General features: G+C 49.8%; 1 long non-coding RNA gene across 2 annotated transcripts; it reads left to right on the top strand.

The window, feature by feature from the left end:
• The first annotated feature begins 88 nt into the window (after positions 1–88).
• On the top strand, positions 89–4,490 carry LOC121059810. 2 transcript variants are annotated; one of them, XR_005814652.1, is made up of 3 exons: positions 89–633; positions 2,656–2,821; positions 3,763–4,490. It is a non-coding gene; the product is annotated as an uncharacterized LOC121059810 (long non-coding RNA). The 2 variants fall into 2 exon arrangements; XR_005814653.1 differs by having other exon boundaries at positions 3,364–4,490.
• The last annotated feature ends 4,887 nt before the right edge of the window (positions 4,491–9,377 follow it).

Genomic DNA, 9,377 nt, shown 5'->3' with positions numbered 1-9,377 from the left:
ATGCTGCTTCGGCCTGCCCTGCAATCTGTCAGCAGCCGCGACCTCCGCGGCCAGGCCGGGAAGCGCCGGCCTCAGCCACATGGCGCAGGTTTGGCTGTGGCACGGGTTCGGCTTCGGCACGGTTGGGCACAGATAATGAGGCCTGGGCTCCCGCTGCCTCGCCTCTGCAGCTCCAGCCAGATGCTTGAACCCGCAGTTATCTTTAACCACATGATTATCTCTGTGTGAGTCAATGCAGCCAGCTGCAGGCATCTGGTTAAGCATGTGCTCAAGTATTTTAATGTGCAGAAGCCTTGGTTTAACAACAAATAGGTGGTGAGGAATTCTGAAGTGCTTCAGGCGTTTAACTGGAAAAGAAGGGTGTGAGCGCAGCATGCTGTGCTGGTGGGGTGTGTTGGGAAATCACCTCACGGAAACCATCACGCAGTGGCTGCGGTCGGCGTTGTTCTCAGCATGGGGAAACGCGGAGGGATCCTGCGCAGCCTCCCCAGGCATGGTCCCGCAGCTCTGTGTGGATGCCCAGTGCTGTTGGAGATGCTCCAGCGTGTTTCACGTGGCCGCCAGCTGCTGCTGCCAAGGGACAGGCCCCTGGGCTCCTGCGATGCGTCTGCCAGCCCTGTGCCGGTGCCCCAGGTACGCGAGGATGTCTCAGACGGCACCGTGCCCCCAGATGTGATCCTAACCGACCCTTCGCACCTCCGGGCAGGTCACTGACTGTGTCCACCTTATTGTCCTCTGCTACAAAGCAAGGATAGCATGACATTTTGTACCGGGTATTGCAAGTATAAACGAGAGCATCTCTCCCGAACAGTTTTCCCGCTGGAAGCAGTGGTTAGGGGGTGAATATTGTTAGCATTAAGCGTTCCTGTGTGTAGTTCAGCTACAATCTTGTAGCAGCTACACAATGCTTGTAGCTCAGTCTGCTGATAGTTGAAGAATTCTTGCCATCAGGTGTGTACCTTGCCAGCTACGAGGTTACTCCTTTGTAAAGGAGCTGTTTATTGCGACACGCATGGTTGCTCTCGGAGCGCTTGTGGCGTTCCTGATTCCTGTGAATCAGATGTGCTGTGCTTTGCACGTTGTGCAGTTACCATGAAATAGTTCCTGAAAGACCAATCCGTGTGCGTGAGTTAAATTATGTTTTGCTGTTAGTGGTGTAGCTAGACACAATCCACCTTTCCACAGCAGTGTGGAAAGGAGCATGGGGACTTCAGCTCCTTCGGGGCTTGCCATTCATTTTCTCTGTATTAGAGGAGACTTAAAATACCAGTTCATCATTGCTTGGAAAATGACATTTTGCTTTCTACAGAGTGACATTATAGTTGTTGTTTAAATTCCATGTTGATAGCTGAGGAAAAATGCCTCAGAACAGGGATTTAGAGGCACCTGACCAATGCTAATCAGTGTTACGGAACAGTACCTACACTTCAGATTTTGTTGTCCTCCCTTTTATTTTGCTATTGAATGGGGTGTTCTCATTCTTTCGCAAAGGAAGAGTCTCACGTTTGCTCACGGAGGACCCAAGCCCACTGCTTCCCTGGGAGCAGAACCGAGGCCTCCGTGGCCGCATCTAAATTGCCTCACGGTTGTACGCCCCAGGATTTGTGCACGTTACCCTTGTTCAGGTCTGACAAAAGCACCTTCAGGACTTCTCCTGGTGTACTTGGGTTTCCTTTCTGTGTCCCGGGGTTCGAAGTGGTGCAGACCTGTGCATCCTCTGCGGCACACTTTGCCAGCAGGTTGGTCTTGGTCTTCAGATAGAAATTAAGATCTGAATCTCTTGCCATGAATGAAATTTCATGTCAGCAAATAAACAGTGATATATTTCCACTTTGTGGAAATATTGGAAGACACATGAGTAGCGTGTTGTGCCAACTTCTAAGCTTTTATCTTGCCCTTACTTAAAAACATTGTGACTTGAGAACTTTTTTTTTCTTACCCTTTATTTCTTCTGCCCAGAAATTCAGTACTGCCATTAATGACTGCTTGCCAGGCTTTATATCTTTTTCCATGAGCTTGAAATCACGTGAAATTCCCTTGTTCTATATGGAAAATGTTTCTGGTAGTACACTGATACGGGCAGGTGCCAAGATGTATGTGTATATCCAGAGTTTTGAAGCCACCTTTGGCTGTTACTCCCCCTGACTCTTTGTGTAGGGAGGAAGGGGAGGAGACCAATGATAGCTGAATTTAAATGTAATGGGGGGAAATTCTGAAACCAAACTCTTTTGCTTTGTTTTGTTGACAGCAATATTTGTTCTTTTCCTCTGAAAGTGGTTCTACAATATTTAGTGATTTGTTGCTGCGTGCGTTCTCATGTTGTATACAGAAAATTACGACAACAAATGATGGAGATCCTTTGGGTGTTTGCATTATGTCCTCTGATTGTTTCCATTGACTGGAATTAGACCACAGACCACAGTAAATGCCACTGGTGTGTCCCGGTGAAAAGCTTTGTGAAAGTACCAAGTTACAAAGAGAAGTTTTCTGTGGGACTGGGGCCTGCTGGCTGGCAAGCAGCTTAACTGGTGTTACAAGCCCAGGGAGTTCTCCCAGCCCTTGTGTGTTAAATGCTCCCCTGCAAACAGCTGTTTGTCTGGTTTAAATGGAGGGAAGAGAGACCCATGAAAACTCCCTAACTGCTGCTCGGATCAGCTTCATTGCAGAGTGCCTGCCCGAAGGAGCGCGAGGAGCATGGGGAGAGAGGCGGCAGAGGGACAGCCATCAAACTGCCTGGGGTTTGCTCAGCAAAGCAGCGTGTTTCATTAATCGGTTCCAGCACTAATTGAAGGCCCGTGTGGTCAGCGGTCTGGTCCCCCAGGTATGTAGGATGTTTTATAAGCTGCATAAAGAGTAGCCTCTGTGAGCAGTCCGGCCCGTTGGAATGAGCTGGGTTCTGCTGCGCTCTTAGTGACCCTCCAGCACAGACAGAGCCCTTTATCTAACATGTAAAGCATGAATCAGAAAATGGGGCTGATTAGTCAACCATATTTGGTAATAAACTTGTTAACGTTTCAAAAGCTCTCTGAAGGAGCTGTTGAAAAGTCAGTTTGATTACATCAGCTGCATGCTGAATCTCTATGGGCGTGCAGCTGGAACGTGTTCAGCATGTGCGATTAACACATAGGTTCCCTGGCAGTGTGTGCTTTCTGTAAGCTCCAAGAGAAAATACATAACTTTGCTTGTATGAACACACACCATTGCAAATGGTCTTAAAATGAGGTGGAAAGACAGACATGAAAATGTACAGAGTGGGTTTATCAGAATTAGGGCTGGATTGACGTGGTAAATTTTGTGATAAGGTGAATGACTCAGGTGAGAAATGAGAAAATTGATAAATGTCTCTATGTCTGTTTCTCCCAGTCCTGTTGCAGTGCCACGTAAGACATTGTGAGAGCAGAAAGGTGCGTTGTTCCTTGGAGCAGTGCAGCACATGATGCGAACACAGGAGCGAGAAGGGGGAATTGCCCGTCTGAGGGCAGGAGCTGTGCTCTTTGTCTTTAAAAGAGCTGTCATGGAACAGCTCCTCATTGATATTTTTCATTGATTTTTTTTTCCCCTGCAAATATCAAGTGTGCTAATAGAATTTGCTAGTACCGTGGCATTGGGAAGCATTTTGTAAAGTCAGTGAAGGTTTGGGTGACAGGAGTTCCTGTTATCCATGCTACAGACCTGGTGTGAACCTGGATGTATGGTATTCAGCCTCTTAGAGAAAATCTGCTTTCACTGTGGAAACGTGTGTTGTCTTGCCTTGTTTTTCAGCATCTCTTTTTAGCCCTCCTGCAGGTGCTGGCTGACTTCAAGCAAATTAAAGAGAATTTCAGGATGTTTCCAGTCCCATAAAACGGCAATGACCAGAAATGCTTCTGCTGAAAACCAGAAGAATATTAGCAAGGACTTCTGTAGCATGTCTGGGCAGCTGCTGAGAGGAGGTAGCAGATCATGTGGCAGCGGCTCCAAGCCTTCCAGAAGCACCTGCAGGCTTTGGTCTGACAGGCACACAGCGGAGGATGCATGGCCAGGAGCCCCTCCGTGGCAAGAACTAAAATAAGAGAAGACGTGTGACTGTATCAAACAGAAAATGAGTTTATTAAAGGAAACGCAGGGAGCGAGGTACAGCTGGATGTTTTGCCTCTGTGCATAGAGCATGAACGTGATTCACCCGGCACAGTTCAGATGATGTACAGTGTCTGGCACTCCAGTCAGGGAAATCCTGACTGTTAGTTGCGTAGAATAGCACCTAGATGCTGCAGGGCAGGCTGGAGATCATGGAGCTATACAGGTATAAAAATAGTCCCTTCCCCATGCATGTTACACGTAGCTAGGCAGAGGAGTGTCATGTACTGCAGATATTCCAGAGAGGAGAGCTGAGATCTTCTGGAGCTTGAGAGACTTCAAAACTAATTTAATCAATTGCTGGTATGTAGTTACAAATCTAAATTTTTAAGAAAAAAAAGGAAAGAAATGCTAGTAGACCTGCGGAGGATCTACAGTGCAGGGGAGGACCACAGGAGGCCTCCACTGTGCGCGGCAGTGCACTAGAGAGCCCTGAGAGGCCTCCACAGGCCTCTAGATTCCAGAAAGAGTCCTTATTTTGCCTCTAGGGTTCAAGAGGAGGCCTGTAGGGCACCCTAGAGTGCCCTGGGAGGCCTCTAGGGCATCCTAGAGGAAACTGGGGGTCACTGGGAGGCTTTCCGGGGCAGCTAGAGGGCACTGGGGCAGAGTTTATGTAACCATCTCCTTATGCTGGCTTCTGCCATTTTTCTGGGATCTCCTTTCTTAATCAGAATTTTCTGTTTCCTTACTGGACATCAGAACATACATACTAATAGGAAATGCAAAAAATCCTAACATTACAGAGGATCATAACTTTTATTTTTTATTTTTTTTAATAAAAGCATAAAAATAAAACCAGGTCATTATATAACACTGTAGCTCCAACCAGCTCATCAGCAAGAAAAGGGAACAGGTGATGAGAAACCAGACTTCAGAGCCACTCATTAACCCCAAATTTCACCTTACAGACTTGTGGCACGCTCTGAGCTCTTCCCCTGCCACGATGCTCCAGCAATGACCTACTCTCCCTTCCCTGGTATGACAGGGAGAAATATTCACGGACAGTGCTCTAGCAGACGTTCTGATGAAGGAAACTTGAAGGCAGCTTGAGAATTCCTGGAAATACCATCTTCTGGGTGAACCAGCACGTAAAGCTTTCCTGCTTGCCCTCAGCCTGGCATTAGTCTCCTATTATCTTCAAGACTAAACATGAAAATATCAATCCTCTAATGTGGTGAAAGGCATTAAGAGACCTTCCCTCTGACTAGTCTGATCTGTTTATATCTCTGCTTAATTAAATATAGAAAACTCCATATATATGTGTGTGCATTTGGTTGCAGTAGTCTTGTGCCATGTTTCCTTTATAGCATCTCTGCCATCCCAGTGAGGAGCCAGGAGTGGTGCTCCCCCAGGTCTACCAGGGCCCCCCAGTGCCCTCTACCTCCCCTGGAAAGCCTCCCGGTGACCCCCGGTTTCCTCTAGGATGCCCTAGAGGCCTCCCAGGGCACTCTAGGATGCCCTATGAGCCTCCTCTTGTACCCTAGAGGCAAAATAAGGACTCTTCCTGGAATCTAGAGGCCTGTGGAGGCCTCACAGGGCTCTCCAGTGCACTCTTGAGCACACTGCAGGCATCCTGTAGTCTTCTCCTACACTCTAGATCCTCCATAGGTATACCAGGGCCACCCAGTTCCCTCTAGCTCCCCTGGAAAGCCCCCAGAAACCAAGACCATGGAAAGAAATGCTCAGGAAAACAGGAAAGTCAGCCTTTTCTTTGTCAGATGCCAATTTAACTCAACAATCTCTGCTCCCTAGCTCGTACAGTTTAACATAAAGGTAATGAGGGTTTAATGCTTAGCCTGGGACCACAGGCAGGGCTGGAAAGCTGCGGGTCCCGGCGTGTTGTGCCCTGTGCTGAGACGCGCGATGGCCTGAGCCTGTGGGGTGGGGAGTTCAGCAGCTGCCATCTCTCTGTGCTCCGACAGCGCCGACAAGGTGAAATGGGCCCACTGGGTATTCTCAATTAAATTTTGCTGACCTGGATTTGAACTGCTGAGCTGTAAAACAGGCTGCACCTATCTTATGCACACAGTTCCAGAAGCAATCAGCCGTCGTTTTGAGTCATGCCAGTGTCTGCCTCGGCTCCTTGTGGGTTAAAGCTCACCAGCAGCAGAAATGTGAACTCGAGCGTTCAGAGGGCCGTTAATAAAGAGCAGCAGCGAGGCTGGCCCAAGCCTGGAATGACATAATCTTTGAGCTGGAAAAGACCTATAAGGCAATGCAGTCGGCATCCTAGCCAGCAGAAGATTGCTTCTTAAAGGATGTTGGGAAATTTCTTATACAGCCCAGTCATAACAGACTCAAGGAATAGGATTTCCCCATTGTCCCCAGGATATTCGGCCCCCCACTGGAGCTGGCAGCGGCGGCGCAGCCAAAGCAGAGAACAAAAAGCCTTCAATCACGTTTTCAGGCCATTGGCTGTCTTCTGGGCTAGCAAAACCCCTTCCTTCTCCATTCTGAGCTCCCTCAGCGGGCTGTTTGCACGCCGAGGGGCCGCTCTCGGAGGTGAGCAGTTACTGATGCAGCAGTGTGGTGACACATGAGCAGCGTGTGCGCGCCCCATTTTGGCACGAGGCATGTGTAGGGTCAGGCCCCAGCCCCTGCCTTGGCAGTGGAGTGGCTCCTGCCCCCTCTGCAAGCAGTAGCCCCGGTCGTGAACAGATCTGTCTTATTAGTAGTATTATCTGGCCTTTGGCTGTTCCCTCTGGTGGCACGGGACTGCTCTCACCTGTCACTCCAATGGCTAAGCTGGCCTTGGAGACTCGGCTCTTCCCTTCTCGCCCCTCACCGCCCTGAGATTGAGTGTTTGGTGCTGTTGTAGGGGCTGGGGGGTGAATACTGACCCAGCCTGCAGTGCCCTGGGTTGGGACCGGTGCCACCAGGAGCTCCCTCCACCTGAACTCATTAACCCTCAAAGAATTTTTTAAAAGAGATTTTGGATCTGGCATGAGCCTGGTTTGGGTGCAGGTGTCCTGCTGCTGCTGAGGGTTCCTTGTAGCCATTAGAAATTGAGTTGCTGGTGACTCAAATGGGTCAGAAGAAGGTTTTAGCACGGATAACTTTGTGTTTACTGAAAAATTGGGATTCAGCTTTCCTGTGCAAAATGCTTTAAGCACCGTGTAGTGCTGGGTGTGTTTACTACCCTCAAGGTGCTCAGTAGCATGACTTAGCAGGAGGGAGCCTGGGGGGTGGCGTGGTCTCTGCGATCTGTTTGCAAAGCTGCGACAAGCGTTTTCCAAAACATGTGTCACCCTTCAGCCTCACCCGTGTCAGCTCAGCACCTCTGGAGTGGCCAGCTCAGCCTGCACAGGTCCTGCCGCTTCACCTGACGCTGGAGTCACCTCCGCTGCAGGCGCGTGGTGCTTGGCAAACCCTCAGTGGCTGGGAGCACTGCTGCTCCCCTTCCCCTGGAGCGCGCAGTCTCTGATCAGCGCGCCGGAGTGCCATTTGGACTGACAGCGTTGTGTAAGCCATGCGGAGCTGAGGCAGCTCAGAGACACTTGCTGCTTTTCCCTGAACTGCCTCTTTTCCGTGCACTGATTTGTTTCTTGTTTCCAGCTGGGGCCTAAATAACGAAATTCCCACAGCAGGTAAGACAAAGCCAGGATCTGCTTTCACTTGACGTGCGTGTTCTCCTTTGTACCTTTTATCAGATGTTTGCCTGCAGAATTTCTCTGTGGTCACATTGAATTTTCCTGCGACAAAAAGGTAATTGTCCTAAAATGTCCCTGTGCCAAATGAGAGCCTCAGCTCAGAGAGGCAGCCTTGCATAGCTGAACGGGGCAAGAGTGACGGGGCAGGACCGCACCAAGTCCTTGCCGTGCGCCTGGGGGAGAGCCAGAGCAGGCGCTGCCCTCGCCAACCCCTCTCTCTCCAGACCCCAGTTTCCTATGAGGGAAAGGCGCTGGCGCAGCCAAGTGGCGTCTTCCAGGGCGTGAAGTGACTGGAGCAGAAAGTGCCTGCTGCTCGGGGCGTGGGTGCAGGTAGGGCTGCAGCTCGTGGTGGGCAGTGGGGCATGGCCAGAGGGCTTCTGGCAGGGAAGGGGCAGATGGGCAGAAGATGTGGCTTTAGTGTGAGCATGCTTCTCAGCCTTCAGAGGGCTTCCTGGCTGGAAAACGCATGTCCTGGTTTGTGGTCAGAGTTCAGCTCTGTGCCTCCAGTTATTTGCTGTATCTGCATGGAAACGAGGACATGGATTTTGAGCTGTGTTGCAGTGTGTGAAGCCAATATTTGGCATATTGCTTGCTTTCGCCTTTTGATTTATCCCCCAACAAAAACTCCCTTCAGGGTGACATTCCTCCGTTTCGTTTCACACAGCAGTGTTGGCTCCTGACCCTCTGACATCTCCCTCTGCTCTCTAAAGCTGACTGAAACATCTCGACTTTCTTACGGGTACAAAAGCTGAAAAAATCATAGCCTCCTTCTGCTTGTGCAAGCTGCTGCTCACGTGGCGCCGTGCCATGCTGTGGCCTCTGCTGCAACCATGTTCCCGAGGAGTCCACGAGGATTTTCTTCCTTGTGTGTACCCTAAAAGCAAGGTCTGCCTCATTAGATTATAGATGAAAAGTCACAGCCAGATGGTCAACCATCAGTGTCTGCAAGCAAAGGAGCAGAGAGATTTTTAGGTTCAAGGGTTCCCCATTATGTAATGGCACAGACACAGAGGAGGCTGCAGAAGACTTGGTTTCTTATTTCTTTGGTTTTACTAATTATAAGAGGATTTTATTTGTTATTTTTTTGCCCCCAGCATGGACTTTGTGATTGGCAGGATCCACCCTTAAGAGGCTCATTGCTGTTTTCAGTGAAAAGACAGGGAAATAACTTTGATTTTAGCCCTGTAAGCAACAGCTGTTCTGACAAACACATCCTCCGTGCATACCCAAGCTGTTACTCCCTGCAGGCTGTCAGGTGTGCTGTGTTACAGGAGGATGCATCGCACTGGGATCAGGGAGAGGGCTCTGCAAGTGACCTCCGAGGGACTGGAAAGCCAGCACTGGCTGCACAGCAAGGACTGCCTTTGTTGGAGGAGCGTTGTGTTGGACACGGTGCCAGTGAGCCCAGAGCTTGGTGACAGCATCTCAGCACATGGCACAGGCGCGGAAGTCTGTGGCTTCTCCCCTGGCATACGGTTAACTTTTAGTAAGTGTTGCTGAAGTGTCCTCTGGCTGGGGATGCTGAGAAGTCTGGCTCAGAGCTGCCTGTGAGGACTGGGCTTTAGCCTAAAGCTGGTGAGTTAAAAGTAGGAGAAAGCACTTGAGAAGGAC

Source organism: Cygnus olor, chromosome 25, assembly GCF_009769625.2.
Source record: "Cygnus olor isolate bCygOlo1 chromosome 25, bCygOlo1.pri.v2, whole genome shotgun sequence".
NCBI classification, from domain to species: Eukaryota; Metazoa; Chordata; class Aves; order Anseriformes; family Anatidae; genus Cygnus; species Cygnus olor.
This window is presented reverse-complemented; position numbering and strand designations above follow the sequence as displayed.